Source organism: Bos taurus, chromosome 10 (assembly GCF_002263795.3).
Source record: "Bos taurus isolate L1 Dominette 01449 registration number 42190680 breed Hereford chromosome 10, ARS-UCD2.0, whole genome shotgun sequence".
In the NCBI taxonomy this organism is placed as follows: domain Eukaryota; kingdom Metazoa; phylum Chordata; class Mammalia; order Artiodactyla; family Bovidae; genus Bos; species Bos taurus.
In genome coordinates, this window is record NC_037337.1 from 22,154,270 (window position 1) to 22,164,503 (window position 10,234).

Genomic DNA, 10,234 nt, shown 5'->3' on the forward strand with positions numbered 1-10,234 from the left:
AATAATTATGTTTCTCTTTTTCCTATTCATATGGTGAGTTATTTTAATAGATTTCCTAATATTGAATCATCCTGCATTCCTTGAAAAATTACACTTGGTTATGGTATCTTATTTCTTTACTGCTTCACTGGATTCTTATTGCAAATATTTTGTGATTTTTGCACTGATATTCATAAGTGGGTAGTTTTCCTTTTCTGTATTATTATTTTTTCTGTTTCCTACTGATGCAGTGCTTGCTTTATGAAAGATTTCCTTATTTTCTGTGCTTAGTTCTGAAATGGAGCAGGACCATATGGTCCTTGCCTTTCTACCATGTTCTCTGCCTGCCTTTTGTGTGTGGAAAACTTTAATCAAAGAATAAGTTTAATCAGAGAAGTGAGAAATGTGGAAACAAAGGAAAACAGTCTGAGACCAAACAATAATAATGTCATCATCAAGCATAATCAAGCACCTTTAGTTCTTTCTCAAGGGCTGTAGATAAATATTCTGAGCCATATCCTGTGAGCTGTCTTATAGATACTAAAACACCAGGTGGAAAAGTTAACTACATGATGACCAGACTGCACCCAGGACTCAAGTTGCCACAATTCTGAGAACTGATCACAAAGAAAGGGGATCAAATGGACCCCGGAACTGAAGACTAACTGTACCTAAAACAACCAAGATGATGCTAGTCAGACCACTGATGACCAATTTGAAGATGACTGTTAGAGATGACTGTGCTGTTTCTGCGTGTTGCCCACCCCCCCACCCCACCTTAAATACCCTCACCCCCTGCTTGAGGGAGCGGGGCAGGGGGGCGGTGAGTCGACCTCTGGACAAGTGTCTGCTACCCTCTCCCACCAGTTGCCGGCATGTGAAATAAAGCAAACTTTCCTTTCCAACAACCTGGCTTGCTTATTTGCTTTTGAGCAGTGGATACCCCATGCATACCTTTAACAGTTCTGATGAATTCTCTGCTGGTGATTTTGGGGTGGGGAGAGAGTGTGTAGAGGGTAAATGACAGCTTTCTTTATTCTATGTTACTCTGTACTACTTGGTGTATTTAGATTTTCCATCTTTTCTAGGGTCAGTTTTGATCCATTTCATACAAGTTTTCAAATATATTTGGATATATGTGAGCAAAACCAAATATATATATATCTTTATACACACACACACATATATATTTCTGCTGTGTCTGGTTATTTCTTCCTTTCCTATTTGGTGTGTTTGTGCTTTCTCCTTTTATAAAAAGTTAGGCTAATAGATTAACAGTTAATCTACTAGTTGATTTTCAAAAATCAGTTCTTGTATTTGCTGTTTCTGGTTATAAAAATTCACTATTTTGTGCTTTTCTCTATATTAATTTCTTCCTTCTAACATTTCTTCCTAATATATTCTTTTGCATCCTCAATTCAGTAATTTTTGTTCTTTCTTGTTTATTAATATAAGCATTTTAGACTATGATGTTTCTCTTGGTGTTGATTTAACTATATAATTTAATATGTAAGGTAATAACATTAACAGTGGTGAACAAATCAGCCTCTCATGAAAACAGTTTACAACTATGTATGAACACAGTCTTCTGAAAACAAACATTTTACACACATATGGTTTCCTATAACAAATATTTTTAACTTCAGTGTTATAAGACAATGATCCATGGAAGTATTAAAAAAAAAATCTTTCAGTAGAGACTTCCCTGGAGGTCCAGTGATTAAGACCCTGAGCTTCCACCTCAGGGAGCAAGAGTTCAATCCCTGATCAGGAAATTAGGATCCTGCATGTGATGTGGTGTGGCTAAAAAATAATTAAAAGAGGGAAAAAAAATCTTTCAGTACTGTGGGAATGCTCCTTGGTCTTTTTAGTTGACTGATTCAGACAAACGGTCAATTCTGTACACACAAGATCCAGAAAAAAGTAGATTTCACTAAATTTTTGAGTAACTTATATATAAATATTTTTGCTGTTTTCTATCTATAAGATTCAATGGTTGGTTTATGACTCTGCTTTCTTAAAGCCTCTGTGTCAGTGGGCTCCCTTTCTTTCAAGGCAATTTGTTACATTGTTAACTAAGGGTTACAATGTTTGTCTTCAGTCATAATTTCTAACCAAGATCAAATTAGTGCATATCAAGCTTATATTTTTCTGATTTCAGTGTTAGAATTATTTTAATATTTCACCATTGAGTATAGTCATTAATTAGGTTTCTTGTGAATATTTGAAACTTTTTCTGATCCTTAGGAATTTCACATATCCATTGAAGCATAGATGGTCACTAATAGTTAAAAAATTACATCAGGTGGTGGGTTTGGGATGTTCATTGCACTATTTCTTTTTTAATGCTTTCCTGTGTATTTAAACATTTTCATAGTAAAAAGCTGGAAAAAACTAGATCTGTTTATATAATTATGAGACATCTAGGAATGCTTCGGAAATTATAAAAGAAGAAAGTCAGTCAGTCATGGGGAAGGACACAGTAGCTGTTTGAATTAAAAGCAGACAGTTGTTGCCTTCTGTTGTTTTTCCTCATGGACAGCGGAAATTGCTCGTGTGTGACAGGAAGTATTTAGGTCGGAGAGTACAGGAGGGTATGACTTTTTGTAGGAGACTATGCAGTCCATTCTAAAGGAGATCAGTCCTGGGTGTTCACTGAAGGGACTGATGCTAAAGCTGAAACTCCAATACTTTGGCCACCTCATGTGAAGAGTTGACTCATTGGAAAAGACCCTGATGCTGGGAGGGATTGAGGGCAAGAGGAGAAGGGGATAACAGAGGATGAGATGGCTAGATGGCATCACTGACTCGATGGACATGAGTTTGAGTGTACTCTGGGAGTTGGTGATAGACAGGGAGGCCAGGGGTGCTGCGATTCATGGAGTCACAAATAGTTGGACACAACAGAGTGACTGAACTGAACTGACTGGTGCAGCTACTTCCCCTTGCTTGTCTTTAAGAGCTACAGGTGTAGCATGGTGCAAGCGAGATGGCTATCCCTTTGGCTGGAGGGAGGAGACAGAGAATAGTTTCTCAAACAGATTCAGGAGCAGCTGCAACTCACAGAACTATACAGGGTTAGTAGGATGGTGTCCAGTAGGGTTCCCAGGTGGCGCTAGTGGTAAAGAACTCAACTGCCAATGTAGGAGATGTAAGAGATGTGGGTTTGAAGCCCTGGGTTGGGAAGATCCCCTGGAAGAGAGCATGGCACCCCACTCCAGTATTTTTGCCTGGAAAATACCATGGACAGAGGAGCCTGGCGGGCAACAGTCCATAGGGTTACAAAGAGTCGGACACGACCAAAGCAACTTAGCACACATGTCCAGGTATAAATTAGGTTCTGCCTATACAGTGGACCTGGTGAGCTCCATAGGTTCCCTCTGTGGTAAAGGTTCTGCCTTGCATCTTGCCCAGAGCAATTCCATTAGAACTTTTTTTTGGGGGGGGGGAGGGACAGAATAAAATAAGTTTTATATTCAACTGCTTTCCCTCAGATGGTTGCACAATAATGGGTAGTTGGTGGGACGCGAATCAGATCATCTTTAGACAGCATTTTCAGCACAATCTTTATACAGAACAAAATACATTTCTCCACATTGTACTCAATCCAGCAGAGCCCAGACTCTGGGGCTGTTGTTTTTAATCCTCAGTGGAGACTTCAGGCTTTGCTACTTAGCACATTCTCCAGGGCTCTAGTTACTTGATCAGCACTGAAGTTGTTCAGAGAGACATTCTTCTCTTGGCCAAATGCGTAGCGGGCCCAGAGCTTGGGCTGCACATCCGAGCACTCGCGTATTAGGATGGGCAGGTCGAGATTCGCTTTCTTCAGCTCCACATAGCGTTTCTCAATGAAGTCCCTGACGCCCTGGCTGCCAGGCGAGCGCTGGCACAAATGGATACGAATTTCACGAAGACCCAATTTGCCTCGGACCCCAGAATCGCTGCAGCCGCCGCCATCTCGGCTAGTACTCAATCATCCGCTCCATTAGAACTTTAAGCACAAGGCAGGGAGGGGCCCTGGAGTTCATGGAGCCCAGGTTATTACTCTTCTGGGAAAGGTCAGTTCACACCAACCTAGCACTTAACAAAAGTAGGGGATTTACCGTCAGAGAAACAGACTTTAAGACATTGGTCAGGCAAATTTCCCTGACAGTAAAAAGTCATGCACACAAAAAAGAGTTGGTGCCCACTATATCCAGAGCTATACTGAGACTATTCAGACTTTAGGGTCGTTTCCAGAGTGCCACGCATGATAACATCTAGGGGAGTGGGTTCTGGATTCTGACCTGAATTTAAATCCTGACTCTTCCATCAATATGTAACTTTGGAAGCAAGTGCCTTATTAGTCTGTATGCCTCCGTCTTCTTGGTGGATTGAGTATCATGATAACAGCACCTAACTCATAGGGTCTGCTTGGAGGATTCAAGGAAACGTGTGAAGCACTTGGAACAGCACATAATAAATGTTCAATTAATGTTCACTTTTATTATTTAGCTTAGTTGTGTTGCATCCTCTTTGACAAGCCACATGCTCTTCATTTTGTGGTCACTTGGCTACCTTAAACAGAACAAGTTCTCAGGGCTGAGAAACAGCTACTCTTGGATCTTCCTGATCACCCAGCTGCAGAGGCTTTCCAGACTCTCATGAGCTTCTTGCCTTTTTAGGTTCATCAAAACCATTACATTCTCCAGACAGAAAAGGAGAAATAGAGGCTTTCCTGGTGGCTCAGATGGTAAAAAATCTGCCTGCAATTTGGGAGACCTGGGTTTGATCCCTTCGTTGGAAAGATCCGGTGGAGGAGGGCATGGCAACACACTCCAGTATTCTTGCCTGGAGAGTCCCCATGGACAGAGAAACCTGCAGGGGCCCATGTGGTTGCAAAGAGTCAGACATGAGAGACTAAGCACAGCATAGCACATAGGTGGAATCTAAAAATAAATGATACAAACGAACTTACTTACAAAACAGACTCACAGACTTAGAAAATGAAGTTACGGTTGCTGGGGGAAAGGACTAGTTGGGGACTTTGGGAAGGTCGTGTACATACACAGCTACGTTTACAATGGATAACCAACAAGGAGTTACTGTATAGCACTTGGAACTCTGCTGAATGTTATGTGCCAGCCTGGATGGGAGGGAGTTTGGGGGAGAATGGATAAATGTATACTTATGGCTGAATCCCTTGGCTGTTGACCTGAAACTGCCACAACATTGTTAACTGGCTGTACCTCAATACAAAAGAAAAAGTGAAAGCTTGGAAAAACAAACCAAAACATAACAGTCTCAGCTGAGAGGACTCTGACCCTTGCTCTTGGGTTCTGTGGGTGAGGGAGCAAGTGCACCATCCCATGGCAATGGCCTTGGAATCTGTCCTCCTGCCTTTTCCTTCTGAGCTATGGGTGTAATTGTGGGTCATGAGATTCACTTAGCGCAGCCACAGATGGCCCCAGGGGTCCTGCTAGATTATCCTTCATCTGCATTCAGGAATAATATCCCTAAAAAGGCCTTGGTATAAGCCATTTTGGGGGAGACTTTCTGACTCCATGTGTCTGTGGTACATAGATGTGTTTGGATGGTTTTCCAATTTCTATGGAATTTTGAAACTTGGAACCCTAAGTGCTGATTCACTGAGGGAAACTTCTCCCTCTCTGGAGTGATGGTGTGAGGTTTCTCTGGAGGCTCATTACAGCACTGTGATAACAAGGCCCCAGCTACCTCAAATCCCTTGGCTGTTGATTGCTCTAACTTTCAAGCTGGAAGTTTGCCCTTTCATCCCCCTGTTGCAGAGCATAGTAACTTTGGAAAAGTTGAATGAGTCTGGTTGACAGAGTGAGGGGAAAATGGTAGGCAAGGCCCTTTCAAGGGTGGAGCAGTGGGGTTATGAGCATGGGCATTGTGTGACTGTGATGGGCAGGACTGGACCACACTCAAAGAGCTGCAAGATAATTCCCCTCTGTCCCTTTCCTAGAAATCTCTGCCTGTCCCTATTCCTGTTCAATGAGCTTGCCCCACCCTGAGTGGGCTTCTCAAAACCTGGGCCCAATTCTAGGTGTGGGCCCCCATACTTATGGCCTTTCTCTGTTCAATGTCACCTCTTTAGATGGGCTTTTCCTGCTCATCTTATTTAAGACAGACCCTCTTCCCTTTTCTGTCCCCTTACTCTGCTTATTTTTTTTCTTTTAATTTTTTATTGCAAGGTATTGGCTTTACAACATTGTGCTGGTTTCTGCCATACATCAACATGAATCAGCCACAGGTGTACATTTGTCTCCTCCCTCTTGAACCCCCTCCCATCTCCCACTACTTATTTAGTTTTATTCATAACCCTACCTGATATTTTATTTATGTATTTATATTTGTCTGTCTTCCCTCAGTTCAGTTCAGTTCAGTTCAGTCGCTCAGTCATGTCTGACTCTTTGCAGCCCCATGGACTGTAGTACGCCAGGCTTCCCTGTTCATCACCAACTCCCGGAGCTTGCTCCAACTCACGTCCATTGAATCGGTGATGCCATCCAACCATCTCATCCTCTGTTGTCAGGGTCTTTTCCAACGAGTCGGTTCTTTAAATCAGGTGGCCAAAGTATTGGAGTTTCAGCTTCAGCATCAGTCCATCTAATGAATATTCAGGACTGAGTTCCTTTAGGATTGACTGGTTGGATCTCCTTGCAGTGCAAGGGACTCTCAAGAGTCTTCTCTAACACCACAGTTTAGAAGCATCAATTCTTTGGCACTCAACTTTCTTTATAGTCCAACTCTCACATCCATACATGACTACTGGAAAAACCATAGCTTTGACTAGATGGACCTTTGTTGGCAAAGTAATGTCTCTGCTTTTCCCTAGTAGAAGGAAAATTCTGTGGGGGCACAGATGGGTGTGTTCATCATTGTGTACTTAGAACAGGGTTGGCATCGAGGAGGTACTAAGTAGGCATTTTTAAATGAAAATAAGAAAGCAAAACACCTCTTTCCCAGAGGAGCTGTTGCATGGAGGAGAGTAGCTGTTGGGTAGGGGTGGAAGGGGAGATGTACACTTCTTGCAGCATTTTTCAGGAGCTTTGGGTATGGGATTCAGGAGTGCCTTTTGAGAAAGGGATATGAGGCATGAGAAAACTAAGGGTGAGTCATTTAAACCAATTCCCATCCTCTTGGGATGATTGACCTCTCTTTGAGAATGATACCAGTTAACTTGAGTTGTCTTCAGCACCTTTGGTTGTTCCGATGAGATGAGCTTAATACGTGCTCATCTTTGGGCCTCAGAAATGGGACCTAAAGTGATCTGAAGTATGGAGGATGAATACTCAAGAAGATAGGCTTGATTCTAGCCAGACAGGACCACTTCTTGTTTAAAGCCCAATTGTGGGCTTCCTTGGAGGCTCAGTGGTAAAGAATCCGCCTACCAGTGTCAGAAACATGAGTTCAATCCCTGATCTGGAAGGATCCCACATGCCACAGGGCAACGAGCCTGTGTGCCACAACTATAGAGCCTGTGCTCTAGAGCCTGGGAGCTGCAACTACTGAGCCATGTGCCACAAATACTGAAGCCAGTGTGCCCTAGAGGCCATGCTCTGCAACAAGAGAAGACACTGCAATGGGAAGCCCTTGCAAGCAATTAGAGACGTCCCCACTCTCCACAACTAGAGAAAGCCCATAAGCAACAATGAAGACCCAGCACAACCATAAATAAATAAATAAAATTATTTAGAGCACAATTGCCTTTGGTCTTCCTGCTTTTGCTTCTGCCATTTCTCCCAACAAGAGTGCCCTTCCTGCTGCTCCTCCCCCTTTCCAACTGCTACCCTCTCTTCTAGACTAAGTTCAAATTCTTTTGTGAAGCTTTCCCAGCCATCATGGGGAAGAGCAAACTTTCCTTCCTCTAAACTCCTTTAAGTCTTACTATTCATGCATTCATGACATTTCAGTTCAGTTGCTCAGTCGTGTCCGACTCTGTGACACCATGGACTGCAGCACGCCAGGCCTCCTTGTCCATCACCAACACCCAGAACCTACTCAAACTCATGTCCATCGCATCAGTGATGCCATCCAACCATCTCATCCTCTGTCATCCCCTTCTCCTCCCACCTTCAATCTTTCCCAGGATCAGGGTCCTTTCCAATGACTCAGTTCTTCACATCAGGTGGCCAGAGTATTGGAGTTTCAGGTTCAGTATCAGTCCTTCCAATGAATATTTAGGACTGATTTCCTTTAGGATGGACTGGTTGGATCTCCTTGCATCCAAGGGACTCTCAAGAGTCTTCTCCAACACCACAGTTCAAAAGCATCAATTTCTCGGCACTCAGCTTTCTTTATGGTCCAACTCCCACACCCATACATGACCACTGGAAAAACCATAGCTTTGACTAGATGGACCTTTGTTGGCAAAGTAATGTCTCTGCTTTTTAATAAGCTGTCCAGGTTGGTCATAACTTTTCTTCCAAGGAGCAAGCATCTTTTAATTTCATGGCTGCTGTCACCATCTGCAGTGATTTTGGAGCCCAAAAAAATAAAGTCTCTCAGTGTTTCCATTGTTTTCCCATCTATTTGCCTGAAGTGATGGGAACAGATGCCATGATCTTAGTTTTCTGAATATTGAGTTTTAAGCCAACTTTTCACTCTCCTCTTTCACTTTCATCAGGAGGCTCTAGTTCTTCTTCGCTTCCTGCCATAAGGGTGGTGTCATCTGGATATCTGAGGTTACTGATATTTCTCCTGACAATCTTGATTCCAGCTTGTGCTTCATCCAGCCCAGCATTTCACACGATGTACTCTTCATATAAGTTAAATAAGTTGGGTGAGAACATACAGCCTTGACATACTCCTTTCCCGATTTGGAACCAGTCTGTTGTTCCATGTCCAGTTCTAACTGTTGCTTCTTGACCTGCATACAGATTTCTCAGGAAGCAGGTCAGGTATTCCCATCCCTTTAAGAATTTTCCACAGTTTATTGTGATCCACACAGTCAAAGGCTTTGGCATAGTCAATAAAGCAGAAGTAGATCTTTTTTATGGAACTCTTGCTTTTTCAATAATCCAGCAGATGTTGGCAATTTGATCTCTGGTTCCTCTGCCTTTTCTAAAACCAGCTTGAACATCTGGAAGTTCATGGTTCATGTAGTGCTGAAGCCTGGCTTGGAGAGTTTTGAGCATTACTTTGCTAGCGTGTGAGATGAGTGCAATTGTGTGGTAGTTAGAACATTCTTTGGCACTCCCTTTCTTTGGCATTGGGATGAAAACTGACCTTTTCCAGTCCTGTGGACACTGCTGAGTTTTCCAAATTTGCTGGCACATTGAGTGCATCACTTTCACAGCATCATCTTTTAGGATTTGAAAGAGCTCAACTGGAATTCCATCACCTCCACTAACTTTGTTCATAGTGATGCTTCCTAACGCTCACTTGACTTCATATTCAAGGATGTCTGGCTCTAGGTGAGTGATTACACCATCGTGGTTATCTGGGTCATGAAGATCTTTTTTGTATAAAGAATACACAGACAAACTATACAAAAAAGATCTTCATGACCCAGATAACCACGATGGTGTGATCTTCTGTGTATTCTTGGGCTTTCCTGATAGTTCACTTGGTAAAGAATCTGCCTGCAATGTGGGAGACCCCGGTTCAATTCCTGGGTTGGGAAGATCCCCTGGAGAATGGATAGGCTACCCACTCCAGTGTTCTTGGGCTTCCATTGTGGCTCAGATGGTAAAGAGTCCGCCTGCAGTGCTGGAGACCTGGGTTTGATCCCTGGGTTGGGAGATCCCCTGGAGAAGGGAAAGGCTACCCACTCCATTATTCTTCCCTGGAGAATTCCATGGACAGTCCATGGGGTCGCAAAGAGTTGGACACGATCGAGCGACTTTCACTTTCACTCTGTATTCTTGCCCCTCTTAATATCTTCTGCTTCTGTTAGGTCCATACCATTATTGTCCTTTACTGTGCTCATCTCTGCATGAAATATTCCCTTGGTATCTCTAATTTTCTTGAAGAGATCTCTAGTCTTTCCCATTCTGTTGTTTTCCTCTATTTCTTTGCATTGATCACTGAGGAAGGCTTTCTTATCTCTCCTTGCTATTCTTTGGAACTCTGCATTCAAATCGGTATATCTTTCCTTTTTTCCTTTGCCTTTAGCTTCTCTTCTTTTTTCAGCTATTTGTAGGGCCTCCTCAGACAACAGTTTTGTCTTTTTGCATTTCTTTTTCTTGGGGATGGTCTTGATCACTGCCTTCTTTACAATGTCATGAACTTCTGTCCATAGTTCTTC

General features: G+C 42.8%; 1 pseudogene; it reads right to left on the bottom strand.

Annotated features, from left to right (window-relative positions):
• Nucleotides 1-3,463: 3,463 nt before the first annotated feature.
• LOC101907557 (NADH dehydrogenase [ubiquinone] 1 alpha subcomplex subunit 2-like) lies at nucleotides 3,464-3,954 on the bottom strand (annotated as a pseudogene).
• Nucleotides 3,955-10,234: the final 6,280 nt, after the last annotated feature.